At 40.4% G+C, this 20,658-nt stretch overlaps 1 protein-coding gene across 1 annotated transcript in view; it reads right to left on the bottom strand.

The window, feature by feature from the left end:
* The window catches only part of LOC138850976 (solute carrier family 22 member 15-like), a 216,768-nt gene that overhangs the window by 194,706 nt on the left and 1,404 nt on the right, over positions 1-20,658 (bottom strand). The window lies entirely within an intron of this gene.

The following is a 20,658-nucleotide window of genomic DNA, read 5'->3' as shown; positions in this document are numbered from 1 at the left end:
AACGTAAGAGAAAACTAATATTTTCCCGTGGCCTGGCCTCTGACTTCAGTAATGACGATGATTCTGACGTGGATTGTGATTTTATTGCGCTCGATGATCATTCGAGTAGTGATAGTGAGGAAACATATTCACCAGTGAAGCGTCGGTATGTTCGCCGCCGCATGCGCTCGGGTAGTGTACCCTATGCTGTGCCCAGGGGACGGAGTACATCCCGGAGTACATCCCGTGGCCCTACACCCGTTTTAGGTAGTGATAGTGAGGATGATGTGGCTACACTTGGTATGGATGGGCCACAGACATCAGTGGATGGTGTTAGTGGGGCTGGTGGTGGTAGTGGCACCGCCATGCGTGACTCGCTGTGCCACGCGGGAACCCACGCTGCTGACTCGTCAGTTCAAGGACAAAGCGGAGCGTCACCCACCAGCCCGCCACAACCACCCGTACAACCAGCCTATGATGTCCAGTATCCACCAGCAAACCGTATCTGGGATTGGCAGCAAAATCTCAATTTTGTTCCCAGCCCTCACCACTTTGATGACTCGCAAAGTGGAATTCTACCTACCTGTCCCCTTGGAACCACGGCCAATGAACTGGAATTCTTTGAATTATTCTTTGACCAGCCATTGATGGAAATTATTGTCAGGGAAAGTAATAAGTATTTTCAGTACACCATGGCAAATACGATCTTATCACCACAGTCAAGACTACACAGGTGGAAAGAGACGACTGTTGCAGAAATGTATTTGCTTTTTGCAACAATAATGCTTATGCCTCACGTCTATAAGCATAATATAAAAGCATACTGGTCCACAGATCGGCTAATTTGTACCCCATCCTTCAGTGAAATAATACCAGTGAACAGGTTTATCTTACTGTTACGTATGTTGCACTTCTCTGACAAAACCAGGCCTGACAGAAGTGACAGGTTATACAAGATTAGAAATGTTTTCATGTATCTCAAACAAAAGTTCAGGATATACTTTTATCCATTCAAGAATCTTGTAATTGACGAGTCTTTGATTTTGTTCAAAGGTAGACTGTCATTCATGCAGTATATACCGAGCAAGAGGAACCGCTTTGGTATAAAATTGTTTGTACTCTGTGATTGTGACAGTGGCCTGGTGTTGGATATTGTTGTATACACGGGTAGTAAAACATTGAAAGATACCAAGATGTTATTGGGTATATCAGGTGACGTAGTGAGAAACATGATGGCACCTTATCTTGGTAAGGGCCATACATTATATACCGATAACTGGTACACAAGTGATTTCATGCGAGTGAACAAGACAGATGTGTGTGGCACAGTGCGTTCTAATCGTAAACATATGTCCAGGCTCAACGCAGGTGTTCGTGGTGATGATGTGCAGGTGTTTACTGCCAATGACATCATGGCATTACGGTGGCATGACAAACGAGATGTCACATTGTTGACAACCATTCACTGTAATGAAATGCAAGACAGTGGCAAAGTTGATCGAGTGACTAATGAACGTATTCGAAAACCAGTGACAGTGATTGATTATACACAAAACATGCGCTTGGTTGACAAGTGTGACATGCAGATTGGTTTTGTTGACTGTGTTCGTAAGAGTTACAAGTGGTACATGAAACTTTTCTTCCATCTCATGGACATTTCAATGCTGAATGCATATAATATGTACCAAATAAAGACTGGTAACAGACCACCGTATGGTGAATTTTGTTTGTCTGTTGTCAGACAACTCATAATGAAGTACCAGGTAACAACACCTGCAATACAACATGGTCCTCGAATTCATCACAATATACCCAAGTGTTTGAGAAGAGAAGGTGATCATTTCATAATACAGCTTCCTTCAACTCAAAAGAAATTTGCTCAGAAGAGATGCATTGTCTGTGCACAAACAAAACGACGGCAACAAAGACGCAAAGACACTCGGTTTATGTGTGAGGAATGTAAGGTGCCTCTGTGCATGGTGCCTTGTTTCAAGGAGTTCCACAAGCTCCAGCAGTTCTAAAACCATGTCCAGTGATTGTAAATATGTAAATATATGATAGAACATTAGTATTATACAATATTTGTGCATGTTTATTGTAATAAACAACAGTGGTAAACAATAATATGATAATAACTTTAGTGCGGTTATTGTGTTCAATACAGTGAGTATATATATATCAATTATATACAGTATTGGTCTCTCAGGCCCCAAATGTTAGTAGGAATAGAAAAAAATTGGAAAAGAAAAGAAAAAACAACTAAAACAACAAAATAATATAATACGCGTATGTGGAATTCGTCGATGTTGCCGCCACCACATCATTTTCTACAAACTTCTTGGCACTGTATCTCGGTAAGTACTGATCAGATTCTAATTTTTTTTTGTTTTATTACCTTCACAAAAATATGCTCTTTAATTCTGTAAGAAAAAATAATTTTTTTTTTTTTCAAAATTTCTTGGACACTGGTGCGTGACTTCAGATTTTGGCCTTGGACCCTGAAAGGGTTAATTTAGGGAGCTGGAGCTAAGATCCAATTCCCTAGATCAAGAGCCCCTCACCAGCATCAAGGTTCCTTGATGCTGGTTATGGGCTCTTGATCTAGGGAACTGGATATGTGCTTCAGTTCCCTAAATAATAATAATAATAATAATAATAACGAGGAGCTTCAGAACACCATCATTAGTTGGCGCACTGAATGCCAAAATATCCGCTGAGCAAAGGAAGCATTTCTCTCATGCTTTGTTTACATTCTGTGCAGTTAATTTGCCAAATTTATTTTTTCTAACCATGGGCACTAAGAATGTATTAAGTGCAAAGGACGGTGCTGAGAAGAAAAAGATGATGATGTCCATGGAATTAAAGCATGAAATCATAAACTCAAATGAGGTGGAGGTGTGCAGGTTGTGGCTGTGGGCCACTGACAGCATATGCCACTCTACCTATCTTATACCCTCCACCTCGCAAGCATCTCTTCTCCCAGGTAAATATATGTGTGTACATTTTATAAAATCAGTACAGTAGACCCCCGCATACCGTTGGCCTTACATAACGTTAAATCCGCATACCGATACATTTTATCGCTAAGATTTTGCCTCGCATACCGCTAAAAAACCCGCTCAACGCTGTTCGTCCGAGACGCGTCTAATGTGCAGCCTTAGCCAGCCTCACATGTTCTGCCGGTGGCATTGTTTACCAGCCAGCCTCCGCGGTAACATCCAAGCATAAAATCGAAACATTTCATATTATTACAGTGTTTTTTATTTTATCTGCAAAATAAGTGACCATGGGCCCCAAGAAAGCTTCTAGTGCCAACCCTACAGGAATAAGGGTGAGAATTACTATAGAGATGAAGAAAGAGATCATTGATAGGTATGAAAGTGGAGTGCGTGTCTCCGAGCTGGCCAGGTTGTACACAAAACCCCAATCAACCATCACTACTATTGTGGGCAACAAAAAGGCAATCAAGGAAGCTGTTCTTGCCAAAGGCTCAACTGTGTTTTCGAAACAGAGATCGCAAGTGATGGAAGATGCTCAGAGACTCTTATTGGTGTGGATAAATTAAAAACAGATAGCAGGAGATAGCATCTCTCAAGTGATCATAAGTGAAAAGGCTAGGATGTTGCATCAGGATTTAATTAAAAAAATGCCTGCAACTAGTGATGATGTGAGTGAATTTAAGGCCAGCAAAGGTTGGTTTGAGAGATTTAAGAAGCGTAGTGGCATACATAGTGTGATAAGGCATGGTGAGGCTGCCAGTTCGGACCACAAAGCAGCTGAAAAATATGTGCAGGAATTCAAGGAGTACATAGACAGTGAAGGACTGAAACCTGAACAAGTGTTTAATTGTGATGAAACAGGCCTGTTTTGGAAGAAAATGCCAAGCAGGACCTACATTACTCAGGAGGAAAAGGCACTCCCAGGACATAAGCCTATGAAAGACAGGCTTACTCTGTTGGTGTGTTCCAATGCTAGTGGTGATTGCAAAGTGAAGCCTTTATTAGTGTATCACTCAGAAACTCCCAGAGCGTTCAGGCAAAAGAATATCCTCAAGGCTAATTTGTGTGTGCTGTGGAGGGCAAACAGTAAGGCATGGGTCACTAGGGACTTTTTCTATGACTGGTTACACCATGCATTTGCCCCCAATGTGAAAGATTACCTAACTGAAAAGAAATTAGACCTTAAGTGCCTCCTGGTGTTAGACAATGCCCCTGGTCATCCTACAGACATGGCAGAGCGACTTTATGGAGACATGAAGTTCATTAAGGTGAAGTTTTTGCCTCCTAATACCACTCCTCTCCTGCAGCCCATGGACCAGCAGGTTATTGCAAACTTCAAAAAACTGTACACAAAAGCTCTGTTTGAAAGGTGCTTTGTAGTGACCTCAGAAACTCAACTGACTCTAAGAGAGTTTTGGAGAGATCACTTTAATATCCTCAATTGTGTAAACCTTATAGGTAAGGCTTGGGAGGGAGTGACTAAGAGGACCTTGAACTCTGCTTGGAAGAAACTGTGGCCAGAATGTGTAGACCAAAGGGATTTTGAAGGATTTGAGGCTAACCCTGAGAGGAGTATGCCAGTTGAGGAATCAATTGTGGCATTGGGAAAGTCCTTGGGGTTGGAGGTTAGTGGGGATGATGTGGAAGAGTTGGTGGAGGAGGACAATGAAGAACTAACCACTGATGAGCTGCTAGATCAACTTCAACAGCAAGAGGCCAGACCTGAGGAAAGTGGTTCGGAGGAGGGGAGAGAGAAATTGAAGAAGTTGCCTACTACAAAGATTAAGGAAATCTGTGCAATGTGGCTGAAAGTGCAAACCTTTATGGATGAAAATCACCCTCACACAGCTATTGCAAGCCGTGCTGGTGACTATTACACTGACAATGTTGTGAAACACTTTAGGGAAGTCATAAAGGAACGAGAGGTACAGGCCAGTATGGACAGATATGTTGTGCGACAGAAGTCCAGTGACTCTGAATCTGGTCCTAGTGGCATTAAAAGAAGAAGGGAAGTAACCCCAGAAAAGGACTTGACACCTCGAGTCTTAATGGAAGGGGATTCCCCTTCTAAACACTAGACTCTTTCCTCCTCCCATCCCATCAATCATCAGCAGATCTTCAATAAAGGTAAGCGTCATGTAATTGTGCATGCCTTTTTCAGTTTGTGTGTATTAAAATTAATATTTCATGTGGTAAAAATGTTTTTTTTTTTTCATACTTTGGGGTGTCTTGCACGGATTAATTTGATTTCCATTATTTCTTATGGGGAAAATTCATCCGCATAACGATAATTTCGCATAACAATGAGCTCTCATGAACAGATTAATATCGTTATGCGGGGGTCCACTGTATATTCTTTACATTCTCTATTATGTTTTTATACAATATTTCATATTTATAAATACAGTGGACCCTCGCCTAACGAACGCATCGCATAACGTTAAATCCGCCTAGCGATACATTTTAACGCAAAAATTTTGCCTCGGCTAGTGCTAAAAAACACGCTCAACGTGATTCGTTTGAGACGCGTCCACGTGCGGCCTGAGCCCGCCTCACTTGTTCCGTGGGTGCCAGTGTTTACAAGCCAGCCACCGCGGTTGCTTCCAAGCATACAATCGGAACATTTCATATTATCACAGCATTTTTAGTGATTGCACCTGCAAAATAAGTCACCATGGGCCCCAAGAAAGCTTCTAGTGCTAACCCTACAGCAAAAAGAGTGAGAATTACTATGGATATGAAGAAAGCATTGCTAAGTATGAAAGTGGAGTGCGTGTCTCTGAGCTGGCCAGGTTGTACACAAAACCCCAATCAACCATCGCTACTATTGTGGCCACGAAAACGGCAATCAAGGAAGCTGTTCTTGCCAAAGGTGCAACTTTGTTTTCGAAACAGAGATTGCAAGTGATAGAACATGTTGAGAGACTGTTATTGGTGTGGATAAATGAAAAACAGATAGCAGGAGATAGCATCTCTCAAGTGATCATATGTGAAAAGGCTAGGAAGTTGCATGACGATTTAATTAGAAAAATGCCTGCACCTAGTGATGAGGTGAGTGAATTTAAGGCCAGCAAAGGTTGGTTTGAGAGATTTAAGAATCGTAGTGGCATACATAGTGTGATAAGGCATGGTGAGGCTGCCAGTTCAGACCACAAAGCGGCTGAAAAATATGTGCAGGAATTCAAGGAGTACATAGACAGTGAAGGACTGAAACCTGAACAAGTGTTTAATTGTGACGAAACAGGCCTGTTTTGGAAGAAAATGCCAAGCAGGACCTACATTACTCAGGAGGAAAAGGCACTCCCAGGACATAAGCCTATGAAAGACAGGCTTACTCTGTTGATGTGTGCCAATGCTAATGGTGATTGCAAAGTGAAGCCTTTATTAGTGTATCACTCTGAAACTCCCAGACCGTTCAGGCAAAAGAATGTCCTCAAGGCTAATTTGTGTGTGCTGTGGAGGGCAAACAGTAAGGCATGGGTCACTAGGGACTTTTTCTATGACTGGTTACACCATGCATTTGCCCCCACTGTGAAAAATTACCTAAATGAAAAGAAATTAGACCTTAAGTGCCTCCTGGTATTAGACTATGGTCCTGGTCATCCTTCAGACGTGGCAGAGTGACTTTCTGCGGAAATGAGTTTCATTAAGGTCAAGTTTTTGCCTCCTAATACCACCCCTCTCCTGCAGCCCATGGACCAGCAGGTCATTTCCAACTTCAAGAAACTGTACACAAAAGCTATGTTTGAAAGGTGCTTTGTAGTGACCTCAGAAACTCAGTTGACTCTAAGAGAGTTTTGGAGAGATCACTTTAGCATCCTCAATTGTGTAAACATTATAGGTAAGGCTTGGGAGGAAGTGACTAAGAGGACCTTGAACTCTGCTTGGAAGAAACTGTGGCCAGAATGTGTAGACAAAAGGGATTTTGAAGGGTTTGAGGCTAACCCTCGGAATCCTATGCCAGTTGAGGAATCCATTGTGGCACTGGGGAAGTCCTTGGGATTGGAGGTTAGTGGGGAGGATGTGGAAGAGTTGGTGGAGGAGGACAATGACGAACTAACCACTGATGAGCTGCTAGATCATCTTCAACAGCAAGAGGCCACACCTGAGGAAACTGCTTTGGAGGAGGGGATAGAGAAATTGAGGAAGTTGCCTCCTTCAAAGATTAAGGAAATGTGTGCAATGTGGCTTGAAGTGCAAACCTTTTTTGATGAAAATCACCCTCACACAGCTATTGCAAGCCGTGCTGGTGACTATTACACTGACAATGTTGTGAAACACTTTAGGAATGTCATAAAGGAACGGGAGGTACAGGCCTCTATGGACAGATATGTTGTGCGACAGAGGTCCAGTGACTCTCAAGCTGGTCCTAGTGGCATTAAAAGAAGAAGGGAAGTAACCCTGGAAAAGGACTTGCCACCTCAACTCCTAATGGAAGGGGATTCCCCTTCTAAACATTAACACCATCCACAGTCTCCCCTCCTCCCATCCCATCAATCATCACCAGATCTTCAATGTAACTTCATGTAACTGTGCATGTCTTCTTCAGTTTGTGTGTATTAAAATTAATATTTCATGTGGTAAAAATTTTTTTTTGTTCATACTTTGGGGTGTCAGGAACGGATTAATTTGATTTCTATTATTTCTTATGGGGAAAATTAATTCGCCTAACGATAATTTCGCCTAACGTTGAGCTCTCAGGAACGGATTAATAGCGTTAGGTGAGGGTCCACTGTACATTGTTTCAGTGTTTTCCTTATGAAACTAGTGATCTAGTGCAGTTAGCCTCACGAACACTCCATTTTCAGAAGGGGAAGAATGGGAAGATATGGTCAGTGCAGGAGGAGCAATGGCCGCCACTGCTCATCACATGACATACTTCATTCATTCTAGAGTATATATCATGTTTTTATGTTATTTACATTGTTTATTATGTCATATTAGATGAATTGTGATAGATAAATAAGCTGTAGAGTTGCTATTAGTATCACAATGAAGTATTTTGTACTGCCTCCCAAGAGCAGGAATTCTGCTGGAACAGATTAGTGGCATTTCAGTTAATTTAAATAAATAAAATTGATTTGATGCACAAACAAATTGAGTTACAAGCTAGGTCATGGAACGGATTAAACTGGTAAGCCGTGGCTCCACTGTATCAAAACACAATCCACAAACACAGCTAGCTCCTAAACACATATGAACAGAAGGCTTGGATGGGGGTAGAGAGGGTGGCAGGGGATGGTGGTATGTTTCCCCCTTGGAGACAGTGGTCTCACCTACAACAAGGTGGCGGCCTGAGCTAAGGAAATACCCTGTGGAAGATGTTCCAAATTTTTTCCCCTCCCGCAAACCAAACTGTTTTAAGTTAATTTTATGAAGTACAGTGGACCCCCGGTTAACGATATTTTTTCACTCCAGAAGTATGTTCAGGTGCCAGTACTGACCGAATTTGTTCCCATAAGAAATATTGTGAAGTAGATTAGTCCATTTCAGACCCCCAAACATACACGTACAAACGCACTTACATAAATACACTTACATAATTGGTCGCATTCGGAGGTAATCATTATGCGGGGGTCCACTGTATTGTATAAAATTATGCCGCAATTTTTCAATAGTGTAATAACCAAATGTGCCAAATAAATCCATGTAATGTAAGAGTCTACTGTAGTTCATTTATATCTTCTGCCTGCACATTTTCAAACCTTTCACCTGGCACCCTTCTTGCCAGATAGACAAATTTCTTGAACTTAAGTACTGTGGAGAAAAACTGGAAAATTATTCACTAAACTAAGCCAAAATTTTTTACAGCCTGCATTTATTGTTAATTAAGGTACTTGATTGCATGCATGTCTTAAGTTGGCTATTATATGCAATGTTAAATTTATGCCAGAACACTGGCACTGTCGTGTCTGCATTTTCATGTACTGCTGTGAGCAGTTGCTGCACCATCTTTCATATGTGATGACATTTAAATGTCTTAATCACTTCTCGATCCAGTGGAATCTAATGTGAGGGTTGTGGTAAAACACAACCCTCACATTAGATTCCATAGACTCCAAGAGTGGAAGATGGGTACATGAATTATAAGAGTGATGAGAACCCTGAATTAAAAGGTTCTTTCTAACCAGGTACATTTTGACTGAAGGGATAAAATAATTCTTGAAACAGTCTTCTTGCTCATTCATGATGTTTTGTTAGACTGTCATATAATGGGCAGTTTTTCTGCCTTTACCCATAAAAGCAATGGCCTCTCTAACAGACTAACTGCCACATGGAGAGAAAAGATCTCATGGCATTACAGTCACCTCTAAATTTACAGCATACCATATGGTCTCACTCACAATACAAAATTTGGCACAAAATTTCAGTCATGTTCTACTGACAATGCACAGCTTATGCAGGTTATTCAGGATTTTGTTTAGCATGTAACTGTCATACCAACATGTCATGCTTGAAATATATTTTACTCTTCCCATTTTACAAAATATGAAAAAAAAAAAAATTAAGAAGGTGGTAAAGAAACAATGATCATGACGATAACACTGTTGAAGATGAGACAATACAGGAGTTTTAAAAGATAACTGCAGAAAATTAAGTAGAACCAAGAGCCAAAGTTCATCCCAATTCCCTCTTACTAGCTTAAATGAGCATTTGCTTCAACACAATATTTTTTGTGGCCAATGCTATTTTTTAATATAATTCTGTGATTGGCAACTAGGCACCACTATTTTCTCCAACGATAACTAATCATAGACTACAATTATTATACAACTGACAACACACTCACTTTGGCCTTTAAACATTGATGCTTAGTGTGCTAAAAAAAAAAAAAAATAGACAACCCATCCTTTACATCACTTCACTTTACAACATTTCACTAACACAGCAGTTTTCAATTTATTCATTTTTATTTATTTATTTATTAATTTGAACATGATACACTGAAGTACAAAACAATACAGTGGTTAAGTGTAACACTTTTCATTTATTCAGACTTAATACAATAAATATATTCACCATAAGCTAAGAATAAAAATATTTTAAGGTATGTAATGTGTGTACTGTATATGTATTTTTAGGCCTAGCTTTATTGCTCACTTAAAATATGATAGTATAAACATTTTTTTTTTTAACACGTCGACCGTTTCCCACCAAAGCAGGGTGACCCAAAAACAAAGAAAAACAAAAACAAAAACAAAAAACTTTCATCATCATTCAACACTTTCACCATCACTCATACATAATCACTGTCTTTGCAGAGGCACTCAGATACGACAATTTAGACATCCCTCCAAACTGCCAATATCCTAAACCCCTCTTTTAACCCTTTCAGGGTCGAGAGGCCCTCTTCTAAACTCGTTCTCGGGGTCGAAAATTTTTCGGAAAAAAAAAAATTATTTTTTGTTATGAAATGATAGAGAATCTTTTCCCGAGCATAATGACACCAAAAGAATGAAATTTGATGGAAAACTTACGGAATTATGCTCTCGTGAAGTTAGCGGTCTTGACGATGTTTATGCATCGGCGATTTCGCCCACTTTGAACCCTATTTTCGGCCAATTTCAGTGTACTAGTCGACAAAAATCATATCTAGTTCACTAGAACTCCATTTTTTCTATCGACTGAGTACAAGAAACCACCCATTTACAGACATTCATGGAACTAAAATAACATTTTATCTGTTCATTGGTCACATCCCCAGGCCTCTCTTACCTCTCTTTTGCTTTCCACATTGAATTTTTATTCTCACAAAAAATAGAAGATTTACTGTTATGCAGACTACTGCATTAATGTAGAAATGGTGTAGAAATGGTATAAATAATATCAGTGCACTTGTGAAAGAATATTAGACTCACCAGTTGACGTGTATTGGACACTTGGCATGATTTGCTTACTTTTGAAATTTGGTAAAAATCAAACTTTTCTGCTACAGTGGACCCCCGAGTTTCGTGATTAATCCATTCCAGAGAGCCCGCCGAAGGTCAAAATTCACAAAACTCGAAACCATTTTCCCCATAAGAAATAATGGGAATAAAATTAATCTGTTCCAGACACCCAAAAATATTAAAATATTTTTTTCAAATTAAATAAAGATTTACATAATGAAAACAATCAGAAATCAAGTACATGCATTTAAAATAAATAATAATAACATTACAAAGTAGAAGTGATGCAAGGAGGGAAGAGTATATGGAGAAAAAGAGAGAGGTTAAGAGAGTGGTGAAGCAATGTAAAAAGAGAGCAAATGAGAGAGTGGGTGAGATGTTATCAACAAATTTTGTTGAAAATAAGAAAAAGTTTTGGAGTGAGATTAACAAGTTAAGAAAGCCTAGAGAACAAATGGATTTGTCAGTTAAAAATAGGAGAGGAGAGTTATTAAATGGAGAGTTAGAGGTATTGGGAAGATGGAGGGAATATTTTGAGGAATTGTTAAATGTTGATGAAGATAGGGAAGCTGTGATTTCGTGTATAGGGCAAGGAGGAATAACATCTTGTAGGAGTGAGGAAGAGCCAGTTGTGAGTGTGGGGGAAGTTCGTGAGGCAGTAGGTAAAATGAAAGGGGGTAAGGCAGCCGGGATTGATGGGATAAAGATAGAAATGTTAAAAGCAGGTGGGGATATAGTTTTGGAGTGGTTGGTGCAATTATTTAATAAATGTATGGAAGAGGGTAAGGTACCTAGGGATTGGCAGAGAGCATGCATAGTTCCTTTGTATAAAGGCAAAGGGGATAAAAGAGAGTGCAAAAATTATAGGGGGATAAGTCTGTTGAGTGTACCTGGTAAAGTGTATGGTAGAGTTATAATTGAAAGAATTAAGAGTAAGACGGAGAATAGGATAGCAGATGAACAAGGAGGCTTTAGGAAAGGTAAGGGGTGTGTGGACCAGGTGTTTACAGTGAAACATATAAGTGAACAGTATTTAGATAAGGCTAAAGAGGTCTTTGTGGCATTTATGGATTTGGAAAAGGCGTATGACAGGGTGGATAGGGGGGCAATGTGGCAGATGTTGCAAGTGTATGGTGTAGGAGGTAGGTTACTGAAAGCAGTGAAGAGTTTTTACGAGGATAGTGAGGCTCAAGTTAGAGTATGTAGGAAAGAGGGAAATTTTTTCCCAGTAAAAGTAGGCCTTAGACAAGGATGTGTGATGTCACCGTGGTTGTTTAATATATTTATAGATGGGGTTGTAAGAGAAGTAAATGCGAGGGTCTTGGCAAGAGGCGTGGAGTTAAAAGATAAAGAATCACACACAAAGTGGGAGTTGTCACAGCTGCTCTTTGCTGATGACACTGTGCTCTTGGGAGATTCTGAAGAGAAGTTGCAGAGATTGGTGGATGAATTTGGTAGGGTGTGCAAAAGAAGAAAATTAAAGGTGAATACAGGAAAGAGTAAGGTTATGAGGATAACAAAAAGATTAGGTGATGAAAGATTGAATATCAGATTGGAGGGAGAGAGTATGGAGGAGGTGAACGTATTCAGATATTTGGGAGTGGACGTGTCAGCAGATGGGTCTATGAAAGATGAGGTGAATCATAGAATTGATGAGGGAAAAAGAGTGAGTGGTGCACTTAGGAGTCTGTGGAGACAAAGAACTTTGTCCTTGGAGGCAAAGAGGGGAATGTATGAGAGTATAGTTTTACCAACGCTCTTATATGGGTGTGAAGCGTGGGTGATGAATGTTGCAGCGAGGAGAAGGCTGGAGGCAGTGGAGATGTCATGTCTGAGGGCAATGTGTGGTGTGAATATAATGCAGAGAATTCGTAGTTTGGAAGTTAGGAGGAGGTGCGGGATTACCCAAACTGTTGTCCAGAGGGCTGAGGAAGGGTTGTTGAGGTGGTTCGGACATGTAGAGAGAATGGAGCGAAACAGAATGACTTCAAGAGTGTATCAGTCTGTAGTGGAAGGAAGGCGGGGGAGGGGTCGGCCTAGGAAAGGTTGGAGGGAGGGGGTAAAGGAGGTTTTGTGTGCGAGGGGCTTGGACTTCCAGCAGGCATGCGTGAGCGTGTTTGATAGGAGTGAATGGAGACAAATGGTTTTTAATACTTGACGTGCTGTTGGAGTGTGAGCAAAGTAACATTTATGAAGGGATTCAGGGAAACCGGCAGGCCGGACTTGAGTCCTGGAGATGGGAAGTACAGTGCCTGCACTCTGAAGGAGGGGTGTTAATGTTGCAGTTTAAAAACTGTAGTGTAAAGCACCCTTCTGGCAAGACAGTGATGGAGTGAATGATGGTGAAAGTTTTTCTTTTTCAGGCCACCCTGCCTTGGTGGGAATCGGCCAGTGTGATAATAAAAAAAATAAAATAAACATTACACTTACCTTTACTGAAGACTTCTGGGTAGATGGAAGATGGGAGGAGGTGATAGGAGGAAGGTGTACACTATTGTTTGGAAGGAGAATCTCCTTCCATTAGGACTTGTCCTTATCTGGGGTTATTTCCCTTCTTCTTTTAATGCCACTGGGAACAACTTGAGTCACTGGACCCCTGGTGCACAAAATATCTATCCAGAGAGGTCTTTTTCTGGCGCTTCTTTAAGACTTCCCTGAAGTGGGACACAACACTGTCATTGTACATGTTGCAGATATGGCTTGTTTCAGCTTGGTCAGGGTGATATTTTTCAACAAAACTTTGCAACTCGTTCCACATTCCAAACATGTCCTTAACCCCTTCAGGGTCCAAGGCCAAAATCTGAAAATTTTGAAAAAAAAAAAAAAAAAAATTATTTTTTCTTACAGGTAATAAGACAAAAAAAAAAAATTCTGATCAGTACTTACCGAGATACAGTGGCGGGAAGTTGACCCAAAATGACCGGGTGGCGGCAACATCAGTGACTTCTGCAAAATCCCATTTTTTTATTTTATGTTTTTTATACTTTTTTCTTTTCTTTTCTAATTTTTTTCTTTTTCTAATAACATTTGTGGCCTGTGAGACCAGTATAATGTATATTGTATAAGTGTACACTCATTGTATTCTACACAATAACTGCACTAATTTGTTTATCATTATATTGCTTACAAAACTTATTTACAAGTTTATTGTAAACAAAATGATGAAAATATTAGTGTGGTTATTGTGTTGAATACAACGGTACCATATGGTAAAATGGTGCTATAGGGTGCAATGGTACCATATGGTACAATGACACCATGATACAATGGTACCATATACAATGGCACATGATGCAATGGTACCATATGATACAATGGCACATGATACAATGGTACCATATGATACAATGGTGTCATATGGTACAATGGTACCATATGATACAATGGTAACATATACAATGGTACCATATGGTACAATGGCACATGATACAATGGTACCATATGATACAATGGTACCATATGATACAATGGTACCATATGATACAATGGTACCATATGGTACAATGGCACATGATACAATGGTACCATATGATACAATGGTGTCATATGGTACAATGGCACCATATGATACAATGGTAACATATACAATGGTACTGTATGGTACAATGGCACATGATACAATGGTACCATATGATACAATGGTACCATATGGTACAATGGCACATGATACAATGGTACCATATGATACAATGGTACCATATGATACAATGGTACCATATGATACAATGGTACCATATGGTACAATGGCACATGATACAATGGTACCATATGATACAATGGTGTCATATGGTACAATGGTACCATATGATACAATGGTAACATATACAATGGTACCGTATGGTACAATGGCACATGATACAATGGTACCATATGATACAATGGTACCATATGATACAATGGTACCATATGATACAATGGTACCATATGGTACAATGGCACATGATACAATGGAACCATATGATACAATGGTGCCATATGGTACAATGGTACCATTTGATACAATGGTACCATATGATACAATGGTACCATATGATACAATGGTACCATATGATACAATGGTACCATATGGTACAATGGCACATGATACAATGGAACCATATGATACAATGGTGCCATATGGTACAATGGTACCATTTGATACAATGGTACCATATGATACAATGGTACCATATGATACAATGGTACCATATGATACAATGGTGGTTTAGAAAGACACGTAAGCAAACACTATAACATATTTATTAGAAAACGTTTCGGTCCTGGGACCTTGATCACTTCTGATGAAGGTCCCAGGACCGAAACGTTTTCTAATAAATATGTTATAGTGTTTGCTTAAGTGTCTTTCTAAACCAACTTGTCAGTATTTATTACCAAGGTTTATACCATGATACAATGGTGCCATATGGTACAATGGCACCATTTGGTACAATGGTACCATTTGATACAATGTTACCATATGGTGCAATGGTACCATATGGTGTAATGGTACAATATGGTACCATATGATGCAATGGTACCATATGGTACATTGTACCATACAGTACAATGATACCATATTGCAATTGTAACATATGGTACAATGCAATATGATGTAATGGTACCATATGGTACATTGTACCATACAGTACAATGATACCATATTGCAATTGTACCATATGGTACAATGGCACCATATGATACAATGGTACCATATGGTACATGTTACAATGGTACCATATGATACAATGGTACCATATGGTACAATGGAACCATTTGGTACAATGGTACCATATGATACAATGGTACCATATGGTGCAATGGTACCATATGGTGTAATGGTACCATATGATGCAATGGTACCATATGGTACATTGTACCATACAGTACAATGATACCATATGGTTCATTGTACCATATGGTACTGTTGTATTCAATACAATAAACACACTAATATTTTCATTATTTTGTTTACAATAGTTGTTTACAACAAAAATATGCAAAAATGTTATATATTAGTAATGTTCTATTATACATTTACAAGTGTACAGGAACTTGACATGTTCCTTGAGGTGGATGACAAAGCACTTTGTCTCGGAAACTGGAGAGTCAGTAGCTAGCTTGTGTCGCCACTCACTCAGTCTTGGCTGGTGTCTCATGCCACCAACACCTATTGACCATATGGTACAAGGTATGTGTTACAGGGTACCATATGGTACATTGTACTATAGGGTACCATGCAGTACAGGATAACATATGATGCAGGGTACCATATGGTGCAGGGTACCATATGGCACAGGGTACCATATGGCACAGGGTACCATATGGTACAGAGTACCATACAGTACAGGACACTATATGGTACAGATACAGGGATAACTATGGAAATAAGTCATCATGACTTTTTTGGGTTATCCTAGGATTTTATATGTATGCTGCTATGTATGATAATCTATGTAATTGTATTTCTGTACTCCTGAATAAACTTACTCAAGTGCATGTGGCATCATAAGTAAGTTTATTTAGGTATACACAAATAAAGTTACATAGAATATCATACTTAGCAGCATATGTTTGGAGAACCTAGGATAACCCAAAAAAGTCAGACAGACTTATTTCCATTAGGGTCCCTGTACCCTGTACCATATGGTATAATGTACCATATGGTACAATGTACTATATGGTACATTGTACCATATGGTACCACTCTACCATATGATACCATTGTACCATATGATACCAATGTATGACATGGCACCATTGTACCATATGGTACCATTGTACCATATGGCACAATGGTACCATATGGTTCAAAACCATAGAATTCGTCTTCATCTCCACTTCCATCAGTCTTAGAACTGTAAGTTGTGAAGAGGAGAGTCAGAATTCACCTGGAGAGTGAGTGGGGAGTGAGAGCTTCCTTGCCGCCAGGCATGATGAACAAAGCTACTTTGCCGGCATTCCCACAATGCCATGCGGGCGTCCAGATTTTTTCTATGGTGTGCACACTGACCACCCAGACCCATTCTCTCAGATGTAGGCCTATCAGCCTTCTCACGCTAAATTTGACGCCTCTAGAATTTTGGCGTAGATCTACGGTTTGGACCCTGAACATAAAGCCGTAGATCTATGGGACGGACCCTGAAAGGGTTAATCACTGAAGAAGGCACCTCATCCACTCCCTCTTCCTCCTCCTCTGAAGCAAGTTCCTCGGCTGTGGTCTGATGCTGTTCCAGTTGAAGCTCTTGCAGTTCGTCAGTGGTTAGCTCTTCCCTGTGGTCCTCCACCAACTTTTCCACATCCCTGTCACTCACTTTATTTACCAAAGGGCTTGCACTAGCTTTCCTTGGGTCCATGATGACTTATTTAGCAGTTGCAAGCACAAAAAACAATGGATTATTATGAAATGTATTTTATGAACCCGCGGGGTAATGGTCACAGGTTGGTAAACAATGGCACACTGAGCGTGAATGGCGTGGGAGACTGGCTTTGTGTGCGCGGTGATGGGTGAACGGATACCGGACGGTTGCCGAAACACTAGTTTTTTCACGAAACTTGAGGCAAAATTTTTCCAAAAAAACTCGCTGAAGGTCGAATTTCGTGAAAGTCGAGGCTGCCGAAACTCGGGGTCCACTGTACTTTGAGCTCAATTTCAAGGTACTTTTCATTATGAAACCAATCAAAATCATCTCAATTTCTGTAATATGTCTTCCATTCTATAAAATGAGACCACGAAAACTAGAATACAACCATAAATACCATACGAAAATACACTGCAAATTTGCCGTTTTAAACCAAAAACACGTTTTTTTTTTCTATTATGCACTGTCCTGCAGGATTTTTTTTACACCACGCACACTGACCACATAGACCCATTCTTTCATATGTAGGCCTACCAGCTTTCTCTCACTAGATTTGAAGGTGCTAGAATTTAGCGTTCTAATACGTCAATAACCCTGGTGCGTAAGCCATACTAGTACGTCAGAAACCCTGAAAGGGTTAAAGTACAGGCATTGTACTTCCCATTTCCAGGATTCAAGTCCTGCTAACCAGTTTCCCTGAATCCCTTCACATGTTACGTATTACCCTGCTCACATCCAACAACTCATCAAGTTCCAAAAACCATTTGCCTTCATTCACTCCTGTCTGACACGCTCACACACGCTTGCTGGGAGTCCAAGCCCCTCCTTACCTTTGATATACCTTTGAAGAATTTCGAGAGCATATCTACTCTCTGAGCCCGGCCATGGGCCAGGCTCGTCTGGTGCTCGCCTGGTCATCCAGGCTGTTGCTGATGGAGGCCCGCTGCCCCACATATCCATCACAGCCTGGTTGATCTGGCACCTGGTGAAGATACTTGTCTAGTTTCCTCTTGAAGGCTTCAACACTTATTCCAGCAGTGTTTCTGATATCTTCTGGTAAGATGTTGAAAAGTCTGGGACCCCGGATGTTGATAAAGTGTTCCTTTATTGTCCCCACTGCACCCCTGCTCCTCACTGGGTTTATTTTACACTTCCTCCCATATCTCTCACTCCAGTATGTTGTTATGGCAGTGTGCAGATTTGGGACCAAGCCCTCGAGTACCTTCCAGGTATACATTATCATGTACCTCTCTCTCCTCCACTCCAATGAGTACATGTTCAAGACTTGTAGGCATTCCCAGTAGTTTAGGTGCTTTACTGGCTCAATGTGAGCCGTAAACAATCTCTGTATTTGTTCCAGCTCCGATATTTCTCCTGCCCTGAATGGGGCCATCAGCACTGAGCAATATTCTAAGTGAAGGAGCACTAGCGATTTGAAGAGTGTCACCATCGGCATTGTTTCCCTTGTTTTGAAAGTTCTCAATACCCACCCAGTCATCTTCCTGGCTGTCGTGATCTTTGTCTTGTTATGGTCTTTAAAAGAAAGGTCCGTGTTCCTTATGTTCTATTTGGTGACCCTCTTGAGTTTTGTATATAGTGCTCCTTTTGAGTTCTTCATTCTTTCCATACCTAAGCAGCTGGAACTTATCACCATTGAACGTCATGTTGTTTTCCACTGCCCACTGGAAAACCCTGTTTATGTCTTCCTGTACTTTTTCAGTATCCTCTACCGTACTGACTTTCATGCTTATTTTAGTGTCATCTGCAAATGATGATACAAAAGTGTGCCGGGTGTTTTTGTCTATGTCTGCTATGAGGATGAGGAACAGCAGAGGTGCCAGGACAGTGCCTTGGGGCACTGAGCTTTTGACTTCGCTGATGCTGGATCTTGCCCTGTTCACTACTACTTTTTGTGTTCTGTGTGTTAGGAAACCGAAAATCCATCTGCCTACCTTCCCCATAATGCCCATGGCCTTCATTTTGTGTGCTATCACTCCATGATCGCATTTGTCAAACGTTTTTGCAAACTCTGTGTAAATCACATCTGCGTTTTTGTCGTCTTCCAGTGCCTCCGTAATTCTGTCATAATGGTTCAGCAGCTGTGACAGACATGATCGTCCTGCTCTAAAACCATGCTGGTTCAGGTTATGTTGGTTGTGCTGGTCCATGAAATTTGTAACCTGCCGTCTCATCACTCTTTCGAAGATTTTTATGATGTGAGAGGTTAGGGCTACTGGTCTGTAATTTTTAGCTAGTGCTCTACTGCCTCCCTTGTGCAAAGGAGCTATGACTGCACTCTTTAAGGCCTCCGGTATTTCACCTAGATCTAAGCTCTTTCTCCAAAGAATACTGAGGGCTCATGCTAGTGGTACTTTGCACTTCTTTATAAATAGAGCATTCCATGAATCTGGTCCAGGTGCTGAGTGAGTGGGCATGTTTTCCATTTCTTTTTCAAAATCTATGGGATTTGTACTAATGTCAGATAGTTGGTCTTTGCGGCCTTCTTCTGGAGTGAAAAATATTTCTGCATTTTCTACCTTGCTGTCATTTAGTGGGTTGCTGAACATCGACTCATACTGTTCTTTTAGGATTTCACTCATTTCCTGTTCATCATCGGTATATGAGTCTCCTCTCAGTAGTGGTCCAATTCTACAGGTTGTTCTTAGCTTGGATTTTGCGTAGGAATAGAAATATTTTGGGTTTCTTGCAATATCCTGTATGACCTTTTGTTCCCTTTGTACTTCTTCTGTGAGGTATGACATCCTAAGTTTTTGCTCTAATTCAGTGATCTCTCTGCTAAGTCTATCTTTCCTCTGTTGTAGCATGTTTGTGTTTTTAAGCAGTTCAGTAACCCGTTTTCTTCTTCTGTACCATCTCCTACGCTCTCTCTCTATATATCTGATCTTCCTCTGGGTTTCCTCAATGGTACATGTTTCATACATACTTTGTATGCTTCTGTATTCAGCTTCTCCAGGCACTGGTGGGGATTCAGGGTGCTCATGTCTGATTCCCAGGGTATGTCTGATAGCTCTTGGTTTATTTTTTCCCAGTTAATTCTATGGTTGTTAAAATTAAACTTACTGAACATCCCGTCTCTAACTTTAGCGATGCAGTTTCCTACCCCTGAGTTAATATTAGTTTGAACCTCTATGATGTTATGATCAGAGTAAATAGTTTTGGAAACTGTTATGTCTCTGATCAGTTCCTCGTTGTTTGTGAATATCAAATTCAGGGTATTTTCATTTCTAGTGGGATCAGTTACCTGTTGGTTTAAAGAGCACTTTTCACAAAACCTCATTATTTCCCTGGTATGTACCTGTTGAGCCAGGGTGCTTCCTGGGGATATTTCTGGTATAACATTACGTTGTGCCATCTTCCATTTTACATGAGGGAGATTAAAATCTCCAAGGAGTAAAATATTTGGTGTAGGACTTTCTAGCCTATCCAGATAGC

The sequence above is a fragment of the Cherax quadricarinatus genome, chromosome 24 (assembly GCF_038502225.1).
Source record: "Cherax quadricarinatus isolate ZL_2023a chromosome 24, ASM3850222v1, whole genome shotgun sequence".
In the NCBI taxonomy this organism is placed as follows: Eukaryota; Metazoa; Arthropoda; class Malacostraca; order Decapoda; family Parastacidae; genus Cherax; species Cherax quadricarinatus.
The sequence above is the reverse complement of the archived record's forward strand: the minus strand, read 5'-3'. Positions and strand labels throughout refer to the sequence as shown.